At 48.5% G+C, this 22,070-nt stretch overlaps 1 protein-coding gene across 2 annotated transcripts in view; it reads left to right on the forward strand.

Annotated features, from left to right (window-relative positions):
* The first annotated feature begins 330 nt into the window (after positions 1–330).
* PIK3R5 (phosphoinositide-3-kinase regulatory subunit 5) overlaps positions 331–22,070 on the forward strand; it is a 72,764-nt gene continuing 51,024 nt past the window's right edge. For both annotated transcript variants that reach the window (XM_058559728.1, XM_058559729.1), the window contains exon 1: positions 331–455. The gene's annotated coding sequence lies outside the window, so the exon portion shown is untranslated. The remainder of the gene's footprint in view (positions 456–22,070) is intronic.

Consider the following 22,070-nt stretch of genomic DNA (forward strand, 5'->3'; position numbering starts at 1 on the left):
TGAGGGGCCAACGCCACGCTTCCGCTCCCCTGGACAACTGCCCCTGACTTCTGGGGGGTCGCAGGTGCTCGGTGCTGGCGTCCCTCCGCCCGCGGCCGCCCACTCGCCAGGGCCTGTTCCTTCCGAGGGCAGACGGCCTCAGAGCTGGGGGGCTGCTTCTCAGGCGCTCTGCGGGCTCAGGCGCGACTCAGAGATGCACCGGCCGGGCCGGCCCCTCGCCGACACTGCCCGGCCACCAGGAGGCGTGAGAGGCCGGTTGGGCCGCCGGCCCCGCCCGGCCCCGCCCCCGGAATGGCCCCGCCCCGGCCCCGCCCCCAGCCCGCCCTTGGACCGGAGCCTGGGCAGATGCTGGGACTCGCGGTGCGGCCTCAGCCCGGGCACGGGGGTCGCGACCGGACCCCGAAGTGAAGGGAGTCGCCGCTGGAGAGGGGCTCGGCGCCCGGCGGGGACTGCAGGTGTGTGGCCGGGCGGCCGGGGCGGGAGGGCGCCGAGGGCGCGCGTGGGGGCTCAAGGCAGAGCCGGAGCGCGCTGGGCACCGTCGGGGAGCAGTGGGCTCTGAGAGCAGCGGCCGCAGCGGGTGGGCTGGACAGATCCTGCTGTCTTCCGGCTCCGTGGATCCGGTCCACTGCCCAGGCACGGGGTCCGCAAACTCGCGTTCCCAATAATCCCAGAGGCAGAAGGGGCGTCCCAGAGACCGTCCATGGTTATCCAGGAAGCCACTGCTGGACGCCTCTGTGCGGTCCGCGAGCGGCTGCAGTCTCCTGCCTCCTTCACAGGCCACCCTGTGTCGTGGGGTCAAGTTCCCTCCGCCTGAGAACTCTCTCGGTGAGTGTTGGCATCAAGAGTCCTTTGCCATCAGGACCTGGGAGTAGTAGGGCCTGCCTAAGGCGCCCTCCATCCGGCCTCAGCCCGTCCTCTGCTAGCGAGCGTGGGCCCCAGACAGGGGCTGCTCCTCTAGAGAACTACACACTTGACGCTGTCAGAGGATCCGTGTTTACACCCTGGGTGTCCCTGCGTGACTGTGTGTGCGTGCGCCTGCGCGTGCGGGCTGGCCCATCCCAGGCCTGGGGTAAATAAGCAAGAAGTTCAGGTCAGTAGGAGGAAGGAGATGTTCAGAGGGAAAAGGAAGGCAAGATGAAAGAAGCAGGATGTGGTATCAAGTGAGCTCACAAGCCTCGTGCAGAGAGGAGGGGTGGGTTTAGGCAAAATGAGGGCTAAAAGTAGGCAAGATCTGCCTTGAAGAGCCCTTCTTGGATTGCCCTTCTCTTCCTCTCTCCCGTGGTCACTGTATCTTCCCATCCACACCTTCTTGGTAAGGCACTGGTTCCCAGAGCTTGTTAAAACACACATTCTCCAGGCACAGCCCTACAGCACAGATCCCAGGGGTGGGATCTGGAATCTGTATTTTTCTAAAATTTGAATCAGCTCCTTCAGTGATGACCCTGGAGCTGTTGCTTGGGAACCTGGTGTGCTGTGGAAAGGAGACCCGAGTTCCAGCCAGGCCCAGCTATGTGACCTTGAGCATCTTACTGCCCCTCTCCCAGCCTGTTTCCCTGTCTGTAAAATGGGCTGTAAAAGCAAGCTCACAGAGCTGTGGGAAGATCAAATAAGAAAATCGTGATGAGAGCGACTGCACATGGGAGCTGCTCGCTGGGTGTTTACAGAACAGGAGAGTGGGTGTCAAGGGCTTACCTGCTTCCTTAGCATGGCCAGGGTGGTGTGGGTCTATGGAAGATAAAGAAGACAGCTTCAGGTGGTCAAGCTCTCTCTTCCTGCTTCAGGATACCCTCCCCTGCTTTGTGAAGCATAGCTAGCCAGGACTGTGGGGCAAAAAGGCTTGAGTCTCTGGGTTCTGGGCCACATTGGAGTTTTAAGAAATCCCTCTCCCTTATGTCCAGTTTAGGTGGGGGCTGGTTAATTATCTTCTCTCCCCAAGCTGCAATGGTAGCTGACCATCTCTGCCTCCCCTGCCTGCCCTCCCTCCCTCCCATGCACCCCTTTTTGTTTCTTTCAAGAATAATAGGTGGTACTGGGTGAAAAATGTCTGGGATTACTGGAGGGGTGATGATGAGGAGGCTCCACAGTAGAGGCTGTGGAGGAGGCTGGCTGTTGGAGGCTGCTCCACAGTCCCAGGTGAGTCATTGATCATGGGTCTGCTGGCTGAAAAGTGGAAGAGGAGGAGAGCCAGTAGCCTTTTGGCCTGGGCAGCCTGGAGTTGGAGACCCCAGCTTGGGTTCAGCTGAGCACTCAAGCTGTGCAAACTTGGCCTTCGTTCAAAGAGGCTCATGCTAAGGGGCTGAGCTGGTGGCCCTGGTGGACCCCTGTGAACCAGAAGACTTGTTTGGCTCAGCTGTCGGTGGGCCGAAAGCCTGGATCAGCTTCTTAAGAGAGGAAGCTTCTGGAGGGGCAAGATAGAGTGATTACCAGCAGGTCAAGGGAGAGGTGTTAAGTTTGAATTTTGAGCCTCTGGCATAAAGGGGTGGGGGGGAGGAGGAAAGACTGCTCTGACTTCCACCCAAGGGGGAGATGGGACACTCTCATAGCAAATGTATATTGCATATTAAGATATTCCAACGACTTGAAGATGTACATATTTTCACAACTCTGAAATCAAGATGCATCTTACCATTATAACAGCAATATTTCTTTCTTAGTGGCACACAAAATAATGGTGCATCTTAGAATTGGTGGCATCTTAGAGTCTATTAAACATGATGTATGTTTTACAAATTTTGGGGGACACTTTAGGTGTACACAGGTACACACAGAATTATGCCATTCCCATAAGTGAATTTGCGTGCATTAATTTTTCCAGTAGCTCTACCTTCTAAACACCAAAACTTTTCAATGTATCCAGTTTTAAAGGGAATCTTTGTAAAATGTGTTGCTTGCCTTTATAAATGTAGCACATTGTGTCTGACTTAGTAATTTCTTGAAACTATCACATGGCTCTACCTGCCATTCTCTTTTGTAGCTTGAGTCTGCTCAGGACACATTTTCTGCCCTTTTTATTTCATCTTTCTTTGTGCCCTTTTCCCCATTAGCTATAATTTCATGGTGTTGGCCACTGGGTTAAGTACTTCATGTCCTTTAATCTTCACAGCCACATTCTGAGGAAGCCATAAGTATTGCCCCCATTTTACGCATGAGGAAACTGAGGGCCAAGGCCACACTGCTGGAAAGTGTCAGAGCTGGGCTGACTCTGGCATCAACTCTTGACCAGAGATGACCAAGCCTGAGTGGCAGCCTGCATGTGCCCTTGGGTGTGAAGTGCATGCTCTGCAAGGCATGACTTTTGAGGCATGAGTTGTGGCTGTCCACAGGTCTTTTCTGTTTGCTTCTAGGCTAGCAGCTAGGTTCTGGATAGTTGGGGTTATCAGTTAAGTGACTTCTGGATAAGTGAGATATAGCTGGAGCAAGGTGCACCCAGTAGGAGGGTGGGGCCGATAAATGGGAAGAATTAGGTGACTTTGGTGGCACAGAGCAGACACTGGGTCCTTCTTGAGTCTACCACTTGGGATACCAGGCTTTAGACTTTAGAGTTTGGCCTCAGTGCGAGACTCCTGCCTCCGGCCTCTAACCTCCCCCCACTCCCAGTCCAGCCTCTCTTCTGCTGCCATGGTGATGTAAGACAACAAATCTGAGCAAGTCACATTTCAACTACAAACCCTTCCGAGCAGCCATTGCCCTCCAGAGAAGGCCCATACCTCCTAGCATGGCTAGCAAGGCCTCCCACCACCCAGCCCAGGTCCACCCTGCGTGCTCCATCTCCTGAAGCTCGGGCAAACCCCTGTGCCTTTGCACGTGCTGTTCCTTTTCCCCCCACATTGCCCTTCACTTCCTCTACCTGCCTGGTGGATCATGAATCCATCCTTGGATGTCCAGCTCAAACTTCCTCACTTTTGAAGTCTTCTCCAACCCCCTCCTCACTCCACGTCACTGAGCACCCTTCCTTCTGTCCCCACCATGCCTCCTACCAGAGCACTGACTGCCCCGGCCCACAGGGTCTGACTAGTGACTTGGTGGCTTGCTCACCAGAGCTACCTGATGCTCAGCGTGGCTGTTGAGCTGTCACCATGATGCTCCGTAGGATCTCATAGGCAAGAAGTCCATGCACACCAACAGTGGAAGCTGCCCGAACGCACAACAGTGCGGGGGGCAGGAGGGTGGGGTCGGGAGGGAGTGGTGTGCTTTTCATTTTCGTGTCCTCTGGAGTCTTCTTGCTGCTGTTGTTGACCTAGGCAAATGAGCCTGTGTGGTTTCCTCGTGGGGGGCAGGGCTGGGGTGTGAGGGCTGAAGGTGGCTTCCAGGCTCTGCCGCCTGTGGCATCAGGGCCCTGTTTCTGCCTGAGTCCTCCACTCCTGGTCGTATGACCTGAGGTAAGTCCATGTGCCTCTCTGGTGTCAGTTTCCCCATCTGTGTAGAAGAGTGGCACTAGCTGCTTTCTGCGGCCCCTTCCTCACCTCCGACATTGTGGGCACTGGCTCCGAACTTCTGCGTGGAGTGCCTGCTGTGTGCCAGGCAGGCGCTGGGCCCTGAGGATCCTGAGCAGGGCAGATAATGTTCCTGCCCTCGTGGAAATTAGAGTCTAGTAGGCGAGACACTAGACACACAGACCGTTTGATTACAATTGTGAGAATTACAGGGATTTGTGAGATCATGTAAAGAAAGCCCAATATAGTTTGGGAGTTAAGGAAAGGCTGCCCTAAAGAGGTCATGTTCTAGTTGAGGCTTGAGATATGAAATAAAAGAAAATAGTGATGCTAATAATAATAATATCTAACATTTAGCGGACATGTGCTAAGCGCTCTTTGGGTGAGAATTAGATGAGACAACTGCTGGCAAGTACCTCACCCAGTGTCTGGCACAGCCCCGGGGCTCATCCTCTGCTCCCCATCTCCTCCTTCCTTGCCCCTCCGCCATACTCCAAGGTCCAGCTTAATGGCATTAAGGCCATAAATACTGTTCTGAGGTGCCTCCCTTTTTGTTTTCACTGATCATCACCGGAGAGCATGTTTCACTGCTGCCTCTGCGGGCTCCTCACAGGAGTCCTCTGCGTTTGTGCCTTCACGTTGGCCGTCAACAGCGAAGGGTCTCCCATCCACAGAAAACTGCCGCGTTGTTTGCTAGGCCTTCTTTCTGTCCCTCTCAGGAGCTGCTCTTCTTGTAGGGTTAAGAAACCCTGATTTTCTGCGTCATCTAAGAAGTCACCTGTTCAGCCGCCCCATCCTTCGTCTTCACCAAAAGTTGTCTTCCCAGAACCACCAAGTCTCTGCAGACATATCTCTGGGTTTGGGGTCTGAGCCATTGTTCCTGAATGGCTCAGTGGTTTTGACTCTAGTCAGGCAAACTTTCACACAGCCACCTCCACGTAGCCTGGTGGAGGCGACCCATGTGCTCGGTGCATTTTCTGGGTTCATTAGATCAATCTACACCTACAGCTCTTAAAGGAGAGTTTCAAACTCTCTCTAGAGAATGGGCCTCTTTAAAAAATGGATAAGGTGGTAGATCATCTCCTACCCCTCCCCGCGAAAAGCACACGTGTGCACATACATGCACACACACAGACACACACACACACACGGTTTCTCTCCTTCTCTCTTTCAGTTTGGCATAAAACTTCAGGGTCTTCTCAGACCTCTGCAGTCCACCAGGGAACCCAGGTTAATAACTCCTGTTCTAGAAAACAGAACTTTCTCTACACCAATTTCATTGGATAACCTCCAGCACGGCTCCACACGGGAGTAAGCTGTTGTCAGAGGCAAGCTGGGGGTGATGATGGATAATGAAAACCTGCAGGCTGCAGAGGAGGCCACTGGTGACTCACTGGTGAGATCTCAAGGTGGCGTGCGGGAGGCCGAGCTCCCGACCACTCGCTGAGCCACCGCCATGTGTATGCTTTCTGGATTTCTCATCAAGTCTTGAATTCAACCCACTTCCAAGATGATTAAAGGGCATTACTTTTGCTGGTGGTGTCCTTACAAGAAGCCCTCTGCTCTGGCCCCCAACTAGAGAACTAGAGTTAAGGCTAGGAATGAGAGTGGGGAAAATGTGTGTTTGTGGCTATTTGCACGAATAGGGACGGTCTTGGAAGCAGAGAGGCAGCCACTGCTGGTTTTGCCACGAATATTCTCACAGCCTTGAGTTCCCAGGGGCGGTCGTGAGCCTGGGAGTTTGTTCTCTGACATAATCACAGTTCTTTAGAGCCGGGACCTTGAAGTCAAGTGCCACGTGTGAAGGAAGTTTTCTTCAATTTTCATTTCTAAGAATTTTTAAAAGCAGGAATGTGAGTTAACTTTGTCAAATACTTGCTTAAGCACCTACTAGGACATTCTTGTGTTCTTTCACCTTGGGATAGATTTGTGTGACGCATTATATCATTAACTTCCTTATACGGAACGCTGCCTGCACTTCTGGAATAAACTCCATTGGTCAAGGCATTTTATGCTTTTAGTACAGTTAGGTGTGATTCATTGTGATTCTCTTTAGGATTTTTGCATCTATGTTCCTAAGTGAGGTCAGCCTGTATTTTCCTTTTCTAGACTGCTGTTGTCAGGTTTTGATGTGCTGGCTTTGCAAAGTGATTTTGGAGGCATTTCATTTTCTCCCACACCCTGGGACGGCTTACAGAGCAGAGGAATGACCTGTTCCTTGAAAGCGGGGAGAACGGCTCTGGTCATCAGGTCCTCGGCTGCCAGATTCTTGATTTCCCATGCCTCAAGCCTTCCTCTCTTCTCTTCCTCAGCCCTCCAGGGACACACCTATCACCTCAGTGCTCCCAAGCTGGCACCCGAGAGTCATCTTTAATTCTTGGCTTCCAGCGGTCAGCCGCTAATCCCCATGGGGCCGTACTTTCTATGCCCTTCAGCTGTGAGAAGGCCCATTTCCGCACTGAGCTGCTCAGATCCATCTGGAGTGCCATTCAGCTCCATGTGCTGCATTTAGTGGGGATGCTGGTAAACCACCCTATACCCAGAGAAAGGTAACCAGGATGGTGTTGACGTAACACAAAATGAGTAAAGAAGTGGAGATGTTTTCCTCTAAGAAGAAGACACAGGGAGAAGTAATATCTATTTTTAAGTATTTGAAGGGCAGCATCCTTTGGAGAAGGTGAGGACCTGCTCTGTGGGGGTCATTCTCCAGGAAGGAAAAGGGACCACTGAAGGGAAATTGTAAGGAAATAGACTTCAGCTTGCTACAAGGAAGATCTTGGGGAAATTCAGAGCAGATCAGCAGTGGAATGGGTGGCCTTGTGGTAGTGAGTTCCCTGTTGGGGGAAGCATTCAGGGAAAATACATGTCAGAGGTAGAAATGATAGCCGTGAGAATGCAGACTAAGATTGCTCCATTTCTGAGAGTCTCTAGTTCTCCAAATCGTAGTGGCCGTGTCTGACTGGTTGTATAAAAATTGGTTGTTCTGAGAATATAATTTGAATTTAAGAAGTTCAGTGGCCTTGAATAAACAAATCCCAAAGCTGAGCAGTTCCCTCACAAATCCCACAGCCCTGCCTCACAGCCTGTTCCCGCAGAGCAGGAGCACTTGGGTGGTTAGAAAACTATAGCCGTTCATGGTGAGACCCTGGGGCCACCACGGGACACCAGGATCCTGTCCCACATCCCATGCTGGAGCGTGGTCTCTTGTTCTTGGCTCCTTCCAACACCTGGCGAAATAAACTAGTTGAGCCCCACTTCAGAATCACCTTCCTTTGTGGCTGTGCCAGATAAGCTCTCAGGGCCAACCTACCCACCCTCCCAGTTGAGCTGGGAATTCATTAATTGTTCGTTCTTGTTTTCAAGCCAACGTTTCATAGGCCTTTGCATTTTGCATTCACTTCTGTACTGACATCTTGGGAGTTTCATTTTGAGAAAACTAAAAGCTCAGAGCTTTCCTTGGTTTGTTATTGTGCTTAAGAGAACCCAGAGGTCTGTGGTGTGATGTTCAGACTCTAGGAGACGTGATCCCTAGTCCAGCTTTCCCCTGCGTACCTCCTCATCTCTCTGAGCCCGTTCCCTCCTGGATCAAATGGATTCTGTTCTTCTGACATCCTGTGAGTTTTCAAAGTCTAGTCTCCAAGAGTAGACTTGTAGGAGCTGCTCTGATGGGCTGATGGCCTGCTCCTTCCCTCATGGTGCTCATGTTACAGCAGAACTCCCAGAGACTACAAATCCTTCTTCAGACCACAGTGGCGCCATGCCTCCCTCTGCCCAGGCTTCTCTACTGATGGCTTCCTCTAAGGGCATTGGTGGCTTTGTAATGGCCAATTCCAATGGCCTCCTCCCAACCTGCATTCTCTGGGAAGTTTCTGTAGCATTTGATGCCCAACACTTTTACCTGAGGTTATTTCTCTTTCTATGTACGCCTCCTACCGTTCCTCCGCAGAGCCCTTTTCTTGCCATCCCCAATAAACCTATCTGCCTCACCCAAACCCTTGTCTCCGAGTCCGTACTGGTTTTTTCCACTATTTCAACTTCAACACATGTCCAGAGCCCAACTCTTCATCCACAAAGCAGGCTTCCTCTACAGACTTCTCCATTTTTGTCTCTGGTGAAACCAGACTCCCTGTCTTGAAACCTTGGAGTTATCTCTGAGTCCTCCCTCTGTCTTCCTGTTCTCCACTCTCCAGCCCGTTTTGATGGTGCTTCCTTTCCTCAGCGTTGTTGCTTCTCTCATTTCCCCATTGTTCTCTCTGCCACCCAATTCAGCTTTCGTCACCATACGCCTGCTCATGGGCCTTCCGGGCCACAGTCCCTTCCTTGCTTCACCAAATTCTTCGTATGAAAACTCTTTTGTTACCATACTCAGAAGCCTCTGATGCCACCTTACCTCACAGGGAAAGTCCAGAGTCCTTGCTCTTGTGTTCACGTTTCAAAATTGAATCCCGCTCTTTGAGTCTTCTCCACGAATCCTCACCCTCTCCTCCAACCAGACCGCCTGACTCAGTTCCTCCAAGACCTAACTGTGAGTTCTTGCCTCTCCCATCCCCCTCCCGATAAGGAAAACTTCCCAATCATTTTGTTCAGCGTTGACTCCCCAGTGCCTAGCAGGGCCAGCATCTGGGGGTGTTCAGTCAGTGTTTGCTGAATGAATGATTGCCTGGTTGAGCAGCCAGCACAGAGGAGGCCTGGGGCAGGCTGGGCTACCCCCCATCTGAGATCTCTGTGGGGTTCAGTCATCCTCCCCCCAGCCCCAGGGACCGAACCCGCTGGACACCTCACTGGATTCCTTGGGCATCTGAAGGGGCGAAACCCTGTGTCTTTGCCTTCCAATACAAGACGAGGCAGGGGTCCTCCTCTGAACTGCTTTAGACCTGGCAAACTCCACATGCTGAGACCCTGCTGCTTAAGAATCTTCTTCCCATCCTCCAGGTTACTCACATTTAAGACAGCAGTTCTCTAAGCCTGACAGCAGGGAAGCCCTGGGGAACTACCCTCAAACAAGCCACTTCCAGGCTGGTGACCCCTGCTGCACAGGAGCCTGGGGAAGTGTCTGTTTGCAACACGGTGTTTACAAGGCAGAGGGGCTTCCTGTCCCGCCTACCCGGCCGGCTGTGGGGCAATCAGGAGCTGCGTTTACAGAGGGAGTGGGGCAAAGAAATGCTTGGAGGATTTCTGGGGATTCTTCAAACATCCCCGGGTGTGCCTGGCCATGCTGACCCTGGGGAAGGTCAAGGGAGATGTAGAACTCAAGTTCTTAAATTAGGAGAAAGTAAAGTATTCCTAATAATTGTTATTAATTTGCATATTGTCCGTTACAGCTTACAAAGCATTTTTCACGAATGTGGCCCTTCTAGGCTAATGTAGAACGCTTTAGAGCAAAAAGAGGCTCCCTTCTCTCTTTCCCAAGCGGGGTGCATGGGTCAGGGTAAGCAAGGATGAGGTTTTTTTTTTTCTTTTTAATTTTGAAGGGAAGTTATGTTTTGGAGAGGAAAGAGGGCTTTCTAGGCAAAGGAGAGAGCAGTGGAAAGGACTCTCCGGGAGAGAGAACGCTCCCATTCTGAGTCAGAGTTCACCGAAGATGGAGGGTGACACTCCTTCCCATTACTACCTGAGAAATGGGCGGAGGAGGCTGAGATCTGCCTCCCTGCCTCCTCAAAGGGCTGTGGCAGCCCTGGGGCACACACCCACCAGCCTAGAACCACTGCCATGGCTCCCATAGAACACAAACTTGTGTCCAGGGCCACTTGCTATCTCTGGGCTCCAATACAAGCATCTGGAAAGGTCTGGGAAAGTGCCCCAGGTTCTCTTGGCCCTGGGGATAGGAATACTCTATGTTCCCTCTCTAGCGAGTGGGTGATCCAAGAGTGGGGTCATGATCCCCATCGTGGGATCACCACATGACTTCTAATGACCTGAGATTGTTTTCTGTGGTGAATTCTTTCTGTGAACCCATTACAGAAAGGATGCAGAACATGAGCTGCCCAGCTACAGGGCAGAGGTGCAAAAGACTCCTGGGACGTCAACACGTTAGCCAGTGGGTCGTAGTGCGATAATATTGGTTTGCATAGGGAGGTTTGCTGTAAAGTGCAAAGGGGAAAAAAAATAAGAGCATGGCCCTTTAAAGAAACTGATAATAAAGCCTTCTGCTTGAGAGAGGCAGAGGCTGGCCTGAGGGTGGGGTTGAGGAGAGACGTGAGAGGTGGAGCTGAGCAAAGACTAGCCTTGTGTGGCATCAAGAAAACACCTTTCTGAATGAGTGAGGCCAAGGAGCTCAGGTCCAAGGCATGTGAGCTATTTGGGGGTCGTGAGAGGAGTTTGTTCTAGAAGGTACCTGAGTCAGCTGGCAAAACAAGATGGTGGGGACTTGTGGGAATTGATAGACGTAAGCCCTCAATACTGGGCCATGTATTGGATGCAATGGCTAGAGAAGGAGGTGCCACCAACTTCTTACTCCTCTTATTCTCCCACCCGGGCCCAAGGCAAGGTGCTATCACCATCCAGCATTCTCCTCGGAGGTGGATGTAGCTGGCTGAGAATGCCCCTTCTTGGGCTATGGTCAACTCTCCTAGGTTCCCATCACAGCTCCTGCATAGGGAATGTTGAAGGGCTTGGGTTGGGACCACGGTTCAATTCCACCTTGGTCTGGAGCTCAGTCCCCTCTGAGAGTCCTATTTCCTCTCCTGCCCCTACCCATCCCGCGTTTTCGAAGATGGGAGATTACTTCCCATTGGCTGCGTTACTCCTAAGACTTGCTCAGTAGATGGAATTGAGAATATTATTATTTTTTTATAAAGTCTCATTTTTTAGAGCAATTTTAAGTTTATGACAAAATTGAGAGGAAAGTACAGAGATTTCCCATATACCCCCTGCCCCACACATGCATAGCTTCCCCCATTATCAACATCGCTCACTGGAATAGTACATTTTTTTTTTTTTTTTTTACCAAGGATAGACCGACACTGACACATAATCACCTAAAATCCATAGTTTACCTTAGGGTTCACTCTTGGTGTGGTACAGTCTATGGGTTTCAATAAAGGTATAATGACATGTATCCATCATTATAATATTATACAGAGTGTTTTCAATGCCCTAAAATTCCTCTGTGCTCTGCCTATTCATCTCTCCCTCTTCCCCCACCCCTGGCAATCATTGATCTTTTTATTCTCTCTATAGTTTTGCCTTGGAGACATAATTTTTCTCTAAACTATTCAATCTTGTTTAAGGAGAAAAGTTTTGTAATGCCCATACTTTATTCTCATGGTACCTTCTCATCGACCAGTAACAGATTATCTCTAATTCATCTACCAGAACAGAACCCTGTCAACCTGAATTGCTCTAGTATTAGCCGGCCCACCCATTTAGCTCCGAAGAATGTCTGAGCTTTAAATAACTCACTCCCTGCTGCTTCTCTCCTGGAGTGGGCTACGCGGAGGTGGGCATGCCATATAGAAAATGTCTACTGCTTCTCTGAAGGATGACTTCAGCTTCTATGACGTGTCCCCTTACAAGGGAATTTTGGGTACACCATGTGGTCTCTATTTAAGGTCAGACTGTAAAACGTACTCCACAAATTTGGGGAAAATCCCACTAGCTGTACCTAAATGACACCATAATGGACAAACAAAAACGTAATTTTGCTTCTTAGATAACTCAGTATTGACTGAAATATTAGTTAGTATATTGGTTTGTCTGTTGTATCGGAGAGACCCAAAATGGTAGTGGCTTAAACAAGATAGAGGTTTATTTCTCTCTGATGTAACAGTCTGAGCATAAGTGATCCAGACTTTATATGACAGCTTCATAAGTCAGGAACCTACACTCCTTCTATCTTGTTGCCCTGCCCTCCTCAACATATAGCTGTCATCTCATGGTGCATTATGGCTGCTCCAGCAATTGCCATCACATCTGCATTCCAGCTAGTGAGAGGAGGAGAAAGGAAGAAGAAGGCATGCCTCTTCCTTTTAAAAACGTGATTTGGAAATTGCAGTCATCAACATTTACTTACATTCCATTGGCCAGATTGTAGTGTTATGGCCACACTTAGCTACAAGAGAATCTGGGAAATGTAATCTAAAATTTTTAAAAATTATGTTACTATAGAAGAAAGGAGAATGGATATGGAAGAACAATTATGAGTTTCATTCACATTTGAACTCTAATAGTTTGAGATCTTTCTGAATCTTCACTGTCAGATAAATGTTCTTTATCCCTTCTGTTAGAAGCATGGCTTCTAAGCCTTATTGAAAACCATTAATAAAAAATGGCATGCTATACAAAAAGTGGAATCAACCCACATGTCCATCTATAGATGAATGGGTAAACAAAATGTGGTATATACATGCAATGGAATGTTATTCAACTTAAAAAGGAATGAAATTCTGACACATGCTACAACATGGATGCACCTTGAAGACATCATGCTAAGTGAAATAAGCCAGACACAAAAGGACAGATACTGTATGGTTCCACTTATATGAGGTGCCCAGAGTAGTCAGATTCATAGAGACAGAATGTAGAGTGGAGGTTACCAGGGGCTGAGGGAAGAGGGAATGGGGAGTTAGTGTGTAATAGGTAAGTTTCGGATTAGGGAGATGAAAAAGTTGTGGAGATGATGGTGGTGATGGTTGCACAACAATGTGAATGTACTCAGTGCTACTGAGCTGTATATTTAAAAATGGTTAAAATGATAAATTTTATGTTATTTATATTTTACTACAATTTAAAAAATGGCATGCTCTAAAGAACAAAAAGCAGAGTTCTGTGGCATTTTAGGAGAGATGTCCCTACACATGAAGATCATCAACACCCTTTGGGTGAGGTTCTTAAGCCAGTGGTGAATGCATCCATCTCTGTTATCATTCAGCTCACATTTTTCTACATTGTCATGAGACTCTAGCAGGACTTGCCAAAAATCAGATATGATATTGTTGCGCATTTTCTTGTATTACCCGTTTAGTTAGTGAATCCACTAGCCCCTGGTGGTCCCCGGATCCTTTCCTGAGTGTTCACAAGCTGCCTCTTAATGACATGTAGAGAACGTTGCTGGGGGCTGGCAGGCTCAGAGACTGCAGTTTCCAAGATTCTACTTTTTTTTATGTTCTCCAAAATTGGGACAGCCTTTATTAGTGTCTGTCTCTGTCTGTCTCACTCTCCGTCTTTCTCTCGTCCATCTTTCATTTTCTTCGATTCTTCAAAGATTATCAGTAGCAGTTCCCTTTCACAACCTCAGGTTTCTTTATGACTCTGAGATGTATTTATCCTCATCTTCAGTTCTCAACTCGTTTTAAGCAACGAACTCCCTATTTGACTTCAGAGCCCTCTGTGTCAGACTCTTCTCTTCTAGTCCTCCTCCCCACCTTGCTGGTGGGATCTAAATTCCAAGGCCCATGTGTCATTCACCAGCTGAAAATTTGGCAATGGCTGCACATGGCCCTTGAGTAAACCCTTAAGCACTTAGCTTGGCGTATAAGGCCATTCACAATCTGCCACTCCAGCCTGTGCAGCCTCATCTCCCAGCGCACCTCGTGTCACGCTTTATCCTCCAGTAGGGCTGAACGCCTGGCCAATCCCTAAAGGAACCGTGCTCGCTCACGCCTCTTGCCTCTGTCCGTTTTCCCACCACCATATCTGAATCCCGGGGCAGCTTCTCCTTCCTGAAGAGTCGTCTCGGGAGTTACCCTCTTGGAGAAGCTTTGCCAATTGACCTTCTCCCTCCTCCAAGTTCCTGTTGCACCTGTCCCATATTAACCTTCACTGGGATGCCTCACCCATTGGGTAGTGTCTAGTTTGAAGGTTATTTTGAATGGTGCTGTTCTGAACTTTCTGGTGTGTGTCCTTTGAGCAAATACCTGGGAGTGGGATTGCAGTGTCATGGGGCACACACGCGTTGTGCTTTAGTGAGTACTGATGAACGGTTTTCCATTCGGAAAGTGGCTGTTCCAGTTTACACTCCCACCTGCAGTCGTGAGGGTTCAAGGTTCTTCACTTCCTCACAAACAGTATTTTCCACTTTTTTCATTTCAGGCATTCTGGTGTGTGTTAGTGGTGTTGCATTGTGGTTTGAATTTGCATTTCCCGTATGACTAATGAAATTGAGCCCCTTTTCATGTTTGTTGGCCATTTGTAGCTCCTTTTCTCTGAAGGGTCTATTCGAGTCTTTTGCCCATTTTTCTTTCGAGTTGTCTGTCTTTTTCATATTTTTTGTTGTTGGTCCTACCACATTACATGGTGACCTCTCAGGAGCCCGTCTTCCCCTCTGATCATGAGCTCCTTGAGATTTCTGGACCCCCGGTGCCTAGTATGTCCCTCAAATGTATAGATGCTCAATACATATTTGCTGTTGACTACATAAACCATCTTTGATCCATACTTTCCAGTAGGATAATCATTCTCCTTGAGAAAAAAGATGGAGGAAATAGCCATCTAGCAGTTGGCTAGCAGAAATCTCCATACTGTTTTCCATAGTGGCTGCACTAGTTTGCATTCCCACCAGTAGAGTATGAGGGAGCCTGGTTCTCCACATCCTCTCCAACATTTGTTGTTTTTTGTCTTGGTAATTACAGCCATTCTAACAGGTGTAAGGTGATATCTCATTGTAGTTTTGATTTGCATTTCCCTGATAGTGATGTTGAACATCTTTTCATATGCCTGTTGGCCATCTATATATCTTCTTTGGAAAAATGTCTGTTCATATCCTCTGCCCATTTTTTATTGGGTTGTTTGTTTTTTTGTTGTTGAATTCTATGAGTTCTTTATATATTTTGGAGATTAACTCCTTGTTGGATACATGATTTGCAAATATTTTCTCCCTGTTGGCGGGTTGTCTTTTTGTTTTGTTCATGGTTTCCTTTGCCTTGCAGAAGCTCTTGAGTCTGATGAAGTCCCATTTGTTTATTTTTTCTTTTGTTTCCTTTGCCCGAGTAGATATGGTATTCGAAAAGATCCTTCTAAAACTGATGTCCAAGAGTGTACCGCCTATATTTTCTTCTAGGAGTTTTATGGTTTCATGTCTTACCTTCAAGTCTTTAATTCATTTTGAGTTAATTTTTGTGTATGGCAAGAGATAATGGTCTACTTTCATTCTTTTGCAAGTGGCTGTCCAGTTTTCCCAACATCATTTATTGAAGAGTCTTTCCTTTCTCCATTGTATGTTCTTAGCTCCTTTGTCAAAGATTAGCTGTTTGTATATGTGTGGTTTTATTTCTTGGCTTTCAATTCTGTTCCATTGATCTGTGTGTCTGTTTTTGTACTGGTACCACGCTGTCTTGATTACTATAGCTTTGAAGTATGTTTTGAAGTCAGGGATTGTGATGCCTCCAGCTTTGTTCTTTTTTCTCAGGTTTATTTTAGCTATTTGGGGTCTTTTGTTGCCCCATATGAATTTTAGGATTCTTTGTTCTATTTCTGTGAAGAGTGTCATTGGGATTCTGATTGGGATTGCATTGAATCTGTAGATTGCTTTAGGTAGTATGGACATTTTAACTATGTTTATTCTTCCAATCCATGCGCATGGAATATCTTTCCATTTCTTTATGTCATCATCGATTTCTTCAATAATGTCTTGTAGTTTTCATTGTATAGGTCTTTCACCTCCTTGGTTAAATTTAGTCCTAGATATTTTATTCTTTTTGTTGTGATTGTAAATGAGATTGTATTCTTGAGTTCTCTTTTTATTAGTTCGTTATTAGAGTATAGAAATGTAACTGATTTTTGTAAGTTGATTTTGTACCCTGCAACTTTGCTGTAGTTGTTGCTTATTTCTAATAGTTTTCTGGTGGATTCTTTAGGGTTTTCCACATATAAAATCATGTCATCTGCAAACAGCAAGAGTTTCACTTCTTCCTTTCCAATTTGGATACCTTTTATTTCTTTCTCTTGCCTAATTGCTCTGGCCAAAACCTCCAGTACTATGTTGAATGAGAGTGGGCACCTTTGTCTTGTTTCTGTTCTCCGAGGGGTGGCTTTCAGTTATTCCCCATTGAGTATGATGTTGGCTGTGGGTTTGTCATATATGGCTTTTATTATGTTGAGGTACTTTCCTTCTATACCCATTTTATTGAGAGTTTTTATCATAAATGAATGTTGGATCTTGTCAAATGCTTTCTCTGCATCTATTGAGATGATCACGTGCTTTTTATTCCTCATTTTGTTAATGTGGTGTATCACATTGATTGATTTGCAGATGTTGAGCCATCCCTGTGTCCCTGGTATAAAACCCACTTGATCATGGTGTATGATCCTTTTGATGTATTGCCGTATTCTGTTTGCCAATATTTTATGAAGGATTTTTGCATCTATGTTCATCAGCGATATTGTCCTGTAGTTTTCTTTGTATGTTGTCCTTGTGTGTGTTGTTCGGGATCAAGGTGATGTTGGCCTCATAAAATGTGTTAGGAAGTGTTCTATCTTCTTCAATTTTTGGAATAGTTTGAGGAGGATAGGTACTAAATCTTCTTTGAATGTTTGGTAGAATTCTCCAGAGAAGCCATTTGGTCCTGGACTTTTATTTTTTGGGAGGTTTTTGATTACTGTTTCAATTTTTTGACTTGTGATTAGTCTATTCAGATTCTCTATTTCTTCTTGGTTCAGTTTTGGGAGGTTGTATGAGTCTAAGAATTTATCCATTTCTTCTAGATTGTCCAATTTGTTGACATATAGTTTTTCACAGTATTCTCTTATAATCCTTTGTATTTCTGTGGTATCTGTTATAATTTCTCCTCTTTCATTTCTAATTTTATTTATTTGAGCCTTCTCTCTTTTCTTCTTAGTGAGTCTGGCTAAGGGTTTATCAATTTTGTTTATCTTCTCAACGAACAAGCTCTTCGTTTCATTGATCCTTTCTACTGTTTTTTTGGTTTCAATTTCATTTATTTCTGCTCTAATTTTTATTATTTCCCTCCTTCTGCTGACTTTAGGCTTTGTTTGTTCTTCTTTTTCTCATTCTGTTAGGTGTAGTTTAAGATTGCTTATTTGAGATTTTTCTTGTTTGTTACGATGGACCTCTACAGGCCCTTTTTGATGTCTTCAATGTGTTTCTCAAGCTGTCCTTTTGTGGCATGCTCATTCTTGCTCTCTTGTGTTCACTCTTAGTTGGGGACCTTGCTTCCATCTCTTACGTATGCCCTGCGATGTCCCGCTGGCCTTTTTACATTCCCCCCCTTTTCTCTTTCATGAGACTCTATGACTTGCCTCCAGAATTTAATTTTCAGAGTTTTCTTTCTCTGTTAAGCCATCCTCTCTGATTCCCAGCCTCTTAGAAATCTGCTTTCTTGAAGTCTAAGACTCGTGTCTGACTATGCCCAGCATTTTCTTCCAGGATTAGTCCAAACTTTGAGGTGATGTGGTCATTTTCTCCCTGTTTTCCACTCACTCCTATTTTACAAACCTTTCATTATTCGTGGTCAGAATCAAAGACACCAGACAGGGTGGTAGTTTTCCTCCTTGCTTCCTCGACCTTCCAAGAGATGAGATGACCAGAGGACAAGCATCTGTCAGATGGCCTGGTTTTAACCTAAGGAGACTTCCAGCTGCGTCCAGGCGAAGCACGCTGCCACGCCCAGGCCTTGCTGTAGGTCAGTTTTATGATTCATATGAGAAAAGCAGCGTCCATCTCAGTCCAGCTACGTGTGTGTGATCCCATGTGCTTCTCTCTTCTTTTCTCTTCCTTCAAACCTCTTTATCGTTCAGTTATTCCTTCATTATTCATTCATTCATCCAGCAAACATGTGCCAGGCACTCTTCTGAGCCCTCCTGGAGCTTACATTCTAATGGGCTGGAGGACAGAGACAGACAATAAGCACGATAAATAATAAATAATACGTATAGTGTGTCAGTTGGTAATAAGAGAGGGGGGAAAATAAAGCAGGATGTGCTGGAGGTGGGGTTTGCCAGAAGTCCTTGTTGAGAAGGTAACATAAAGACTAGAAAGAAGTAAGGGAGTGAGCCAAGCAGACATCTGGGAGAAGAGTACTCCAAGCAGAGGGGACAGCAAGTGCAAAGGCCCTGAGGCAGGAGGGTGCCTGGTGTGTTGCTATGGTCATTCTGGTACTCTGAATTTGGCAAATTCCATACTGGCATCAGGGAAGCTCAATATCTGAAATTAAGGATGGTGTATTAGTCATCTTGGTATCTACCACAGCCTCCAACAAAGTATCTTGTCGTATACACTTGATAAGAAAAGTTTTTATGTAAATGATTTTAGGTCGGACAACCTCTAAGGGCCCTTTCACCTCTGAATAGCTGTGATTATCTTAGCTGCCTGGTGGATGACACCCATCTCTGAGTATCTTTCTTTCTAGCTGTTCCATCTGGGCCCTTCTGGACACATGATCTAGTGACATCCAGCCATGTGGCCTAGACTCTGCCAGGGTGTGGGGCCTACACCAGATATGTATGTTCCAGATACTACTGCTGTGTAACAAACTACACCAAAATGTAGTGGTGGAAGACCACAACCATTTTAGTGTGCTCCGGGGTTCACGGGCCGAGAATTCAGGCAGGGGACAATGGGGATGCCTTGTCTGTGTTCAACGATGTCTGGGGCCTCAGCTGAGAAGACTTGAACAGCTGGGGACTGGAGCTGTAAATCAGAGTGCCGACAAGTGGCTTCTCCATGTGACTTGGGCTTCCTCGCATTATGGCAACCTCCAGATGGATAGTCAGATTTCTTACGCAACGACTCAGAGCTGCAAGTGCAAACCTTCTAGCAAATGAGGCAGTAGCTGTATTGCCTTAATGGCCTTGCTTGGGAAACCACACAGTGTCACCTTCACTGTCATCTACGGCTGAAGCAGTCACAAGCCTACCTAGGTTTAAGGGGAGGGGAATGAGATACCGCCTCTTGATGGGGAAGTGGCGAGGCTGCATTGTAGAAGAGGCCATGGGGTAGGAGATGTTGTGACCATCTCTGCAAATACAATCTCATAATGTGCCTTCTGTTTTCCTGGGGAGGAATTCTCATTTGTGTTGTCACTGGGCTGTGGTGGATTTTCAGATGTCTGCTTGCACCCTGCCCAGCATAAACTTCCAGTGTAAGTGGTCGCTGGCACCAGCAGCCTCCCTCCTCCCACTGCTTGTCGCCTGTATGGATGAGGTCCCTGAGGCGTGGGGATGGTGGGAAGTCGGTCACAGAGCAGGTGCTCTGCAGGAGTTTGTCCCCTGGGACACAGCAGATGACATTGTGTAATTATTGTTCATTTGCTCAGTGTGATAATGGTTTCCTCCTTGTTCTTAAGGGATGCATGCTAAAATATTAGATTGAACTATGTAAACTTGCTGATATCTGCTTGTGTATAACATGGTTCAGTCTTATATTTAGGAGTGACTTGTCATGATGTCTGCAACCTGCAACTTACCTTCAAATGGTTCAGCAAAACATGTATGTAGGGACCGGCCGGGTGGCGCAGCAGTTAAGCGTGCACGCTCCGCTTCGGCGGCCTGGGGTTCGCAGGTTCGGATCCCGGGCGCGGACCTACGCACCGCTTGTCAAGCCATACTGTGGCAGCCTCCCATATAAAGTAGAGGAAGATGGGCACGGATGTTAGCCCAGGGCCAAGCTTCCTCAGCAAAAAGAGGAGGATTGGCAATGGATGTTGGCTCAGGGCTAATCCTCACAAAAACAAAAACAAAAAAAACATGAATGTATGTGTGGTGTTGCCCTGAGGATCGGGTCTGCCCAGCTGGGGTAGCAGCCAAATAGGAATAAGGCTGAAGGCAGATTGCGGCTGGGGCACTTCTGTCTCCCTTCCTTCCATCCACAACTCCCACCCACAGGCTGCCTCCCGGCCCCACCCCCCTGGGGCTGCTGGTGGGGCTCAGTGGGGCCTCTGATGGCTGGATCCATGCAGGCCTGAAATGCCCCCAGCCTGAATGGGTGAGGTGAGTGCATTCAGTTTTCTGTGCAGATGAAACCCTGGTTCCCCAGCCTGGAAGGGCCAGCAGGGAAGGTAGCATCTTTTTTCAGGACCTGGGGTATCAGGACGTGGGTGAGGCGGCAGGAGTGGGGAGACGAAGGCTGAGGAGGATGCTCCAGTTATGGGTGGGGGAGGGAAGAGGGCAGGGGGTAGGAGACAGAGAGGGGCTCTCCAGGGGGCATGTGTGTATTCCTGGAGGGAGTCGGGCAGGCAGGGGCAGGGTGTGGTTTCTGGGGATGCCGGGAGAGGAGCAGGTGGCCAAGGTGAGAAGGGGTGGGGGTCCCACGCTGAGGAGACTGATCTTCAGCCCCCACTCCGGGGTCTGCCCGTCCCTCCAGGGGCTTTTGGAAGGGCTCAGGACCCTGTGAGACCTTCTCCAGCAAGAGGGAGAGAAGCCGAGACTGGGTGGGAGAGGGATGGCCGCCTGGTCTCACTCGTGAGGAGTCGCAGGGTCCCTCACGCTCCTTGAGCTGTCTGCTCCCAGTCTCTCGGGAACCCTGGCCCCACTGGGCCTCCCTGGAGCCCCCACAGCCTCCTGACTGGAAATTCTCAGAGAATTCTGACACAGGCAGGGGAAGCCCATCCACATAAAGCCTCCGAAAGGGTCCTCTAAGCTCCGGGGCTCTTCCCGCTCTCCCCTGGGCGTGGTGATGGCGCGGGCAGGCCGAGGTGGCTCCCTGGAGAGCTCCTGGCCCGCTCTGAGCATCCTCGAGCTGCAGACCTTTCGCGAGGGCGGCTCTGCCACATCCTGTGCCCTGGTGCTGCTGGGCGCGCTCTCGAAGCACAGGCCAGATGTGCAAATTCTGCGGCTGTGCCCAGGGCCGAGCACAGCGCAGCGTGCTTTTCTTGGAAATCATTGGTGATTTGTTAGAAAAACAGGAAACCTTGAGGCTGTTGGTGTACATTTTGACTTTTTTTGTTTTTGTTTTTGAGCTCCTTTCATCCGTCTCCCTCTCAGGACGTTTTAGGGGTGTTCCTGCTCAACCTGCCCGTCAAGCCTTCTCTTTATCATTCCTCCCCTTCCGGGTCATCCCCTCCTCTCTCCCTCTTGCCTTCTGCGGCCTTCTCCCCTACCCCCAGTCACTGCTGCGGGGAGGGGGCCAGGTCTAGGAAACCATGGAAACAGGTGTCTTGTCTTGGTGATGCATTAACTTTGGCCATGTGCTTCTGTGGAGTCTGACTTCCCCCGCACCTGTCTCTCTCCGCCCCCTCCACCGTGTCCCCCCCACCTTGATCATGGTGGTTAGACAGGAAGCAGAGTGGTCTCCGTGCACCGGGACCTGCTGCAGCTGGGACAGCTGTCCTGTTGCTGACAAACAGGGGTGATGTGGCTGGGAAGGGAAATCCTCATCCCTCCGGGGTCAGGCTGGAGCTGGAGGGGCCCTCAGAAGTCACTTTATCCACAGAGACACTGAGGCTGAGGGAGATTGGATGCCTTGATTAAAGAGGAGGAACAGGAAGGAGGTGAGGAGGTCTAGGTCCACGCTCTGGCCCCGCCCCAGACCATCCAGTCCCTGGCTGTGTCTCAGAAATGCAGGAGGCTGGGGTGGGTGGGGGGCTGTGGTCGTTTTGTGCCTTTGGGCCTTTAGTAAAGTGCCAGAAAACACTGCTGCTTCCTGGGGTCCCTGGGTCTCATCTTGTCAGGGGTGGACTCTGAGCATGTCTGGTGGTTGGTTTGGGGGTGTACTCAAGCCTTCTTGCTGTCCGTTCTCCACCCTAC

The sequence above is a fragment of the Diceros bicornis genome, chromosome 18 (assembly GCF_020826845.1).
Source record: "Diceros bicornis minor isolate mBicDic1 chromosome 18, mDicBic1.mat.cur, whole genome shotgun sequence".
Lineage (NCBI taxonomy): Eukaryota > Metazoa > Chordata > Mammalia > Perissodactyla > Rhinocerotidae > Diceros > Diceros bicornis.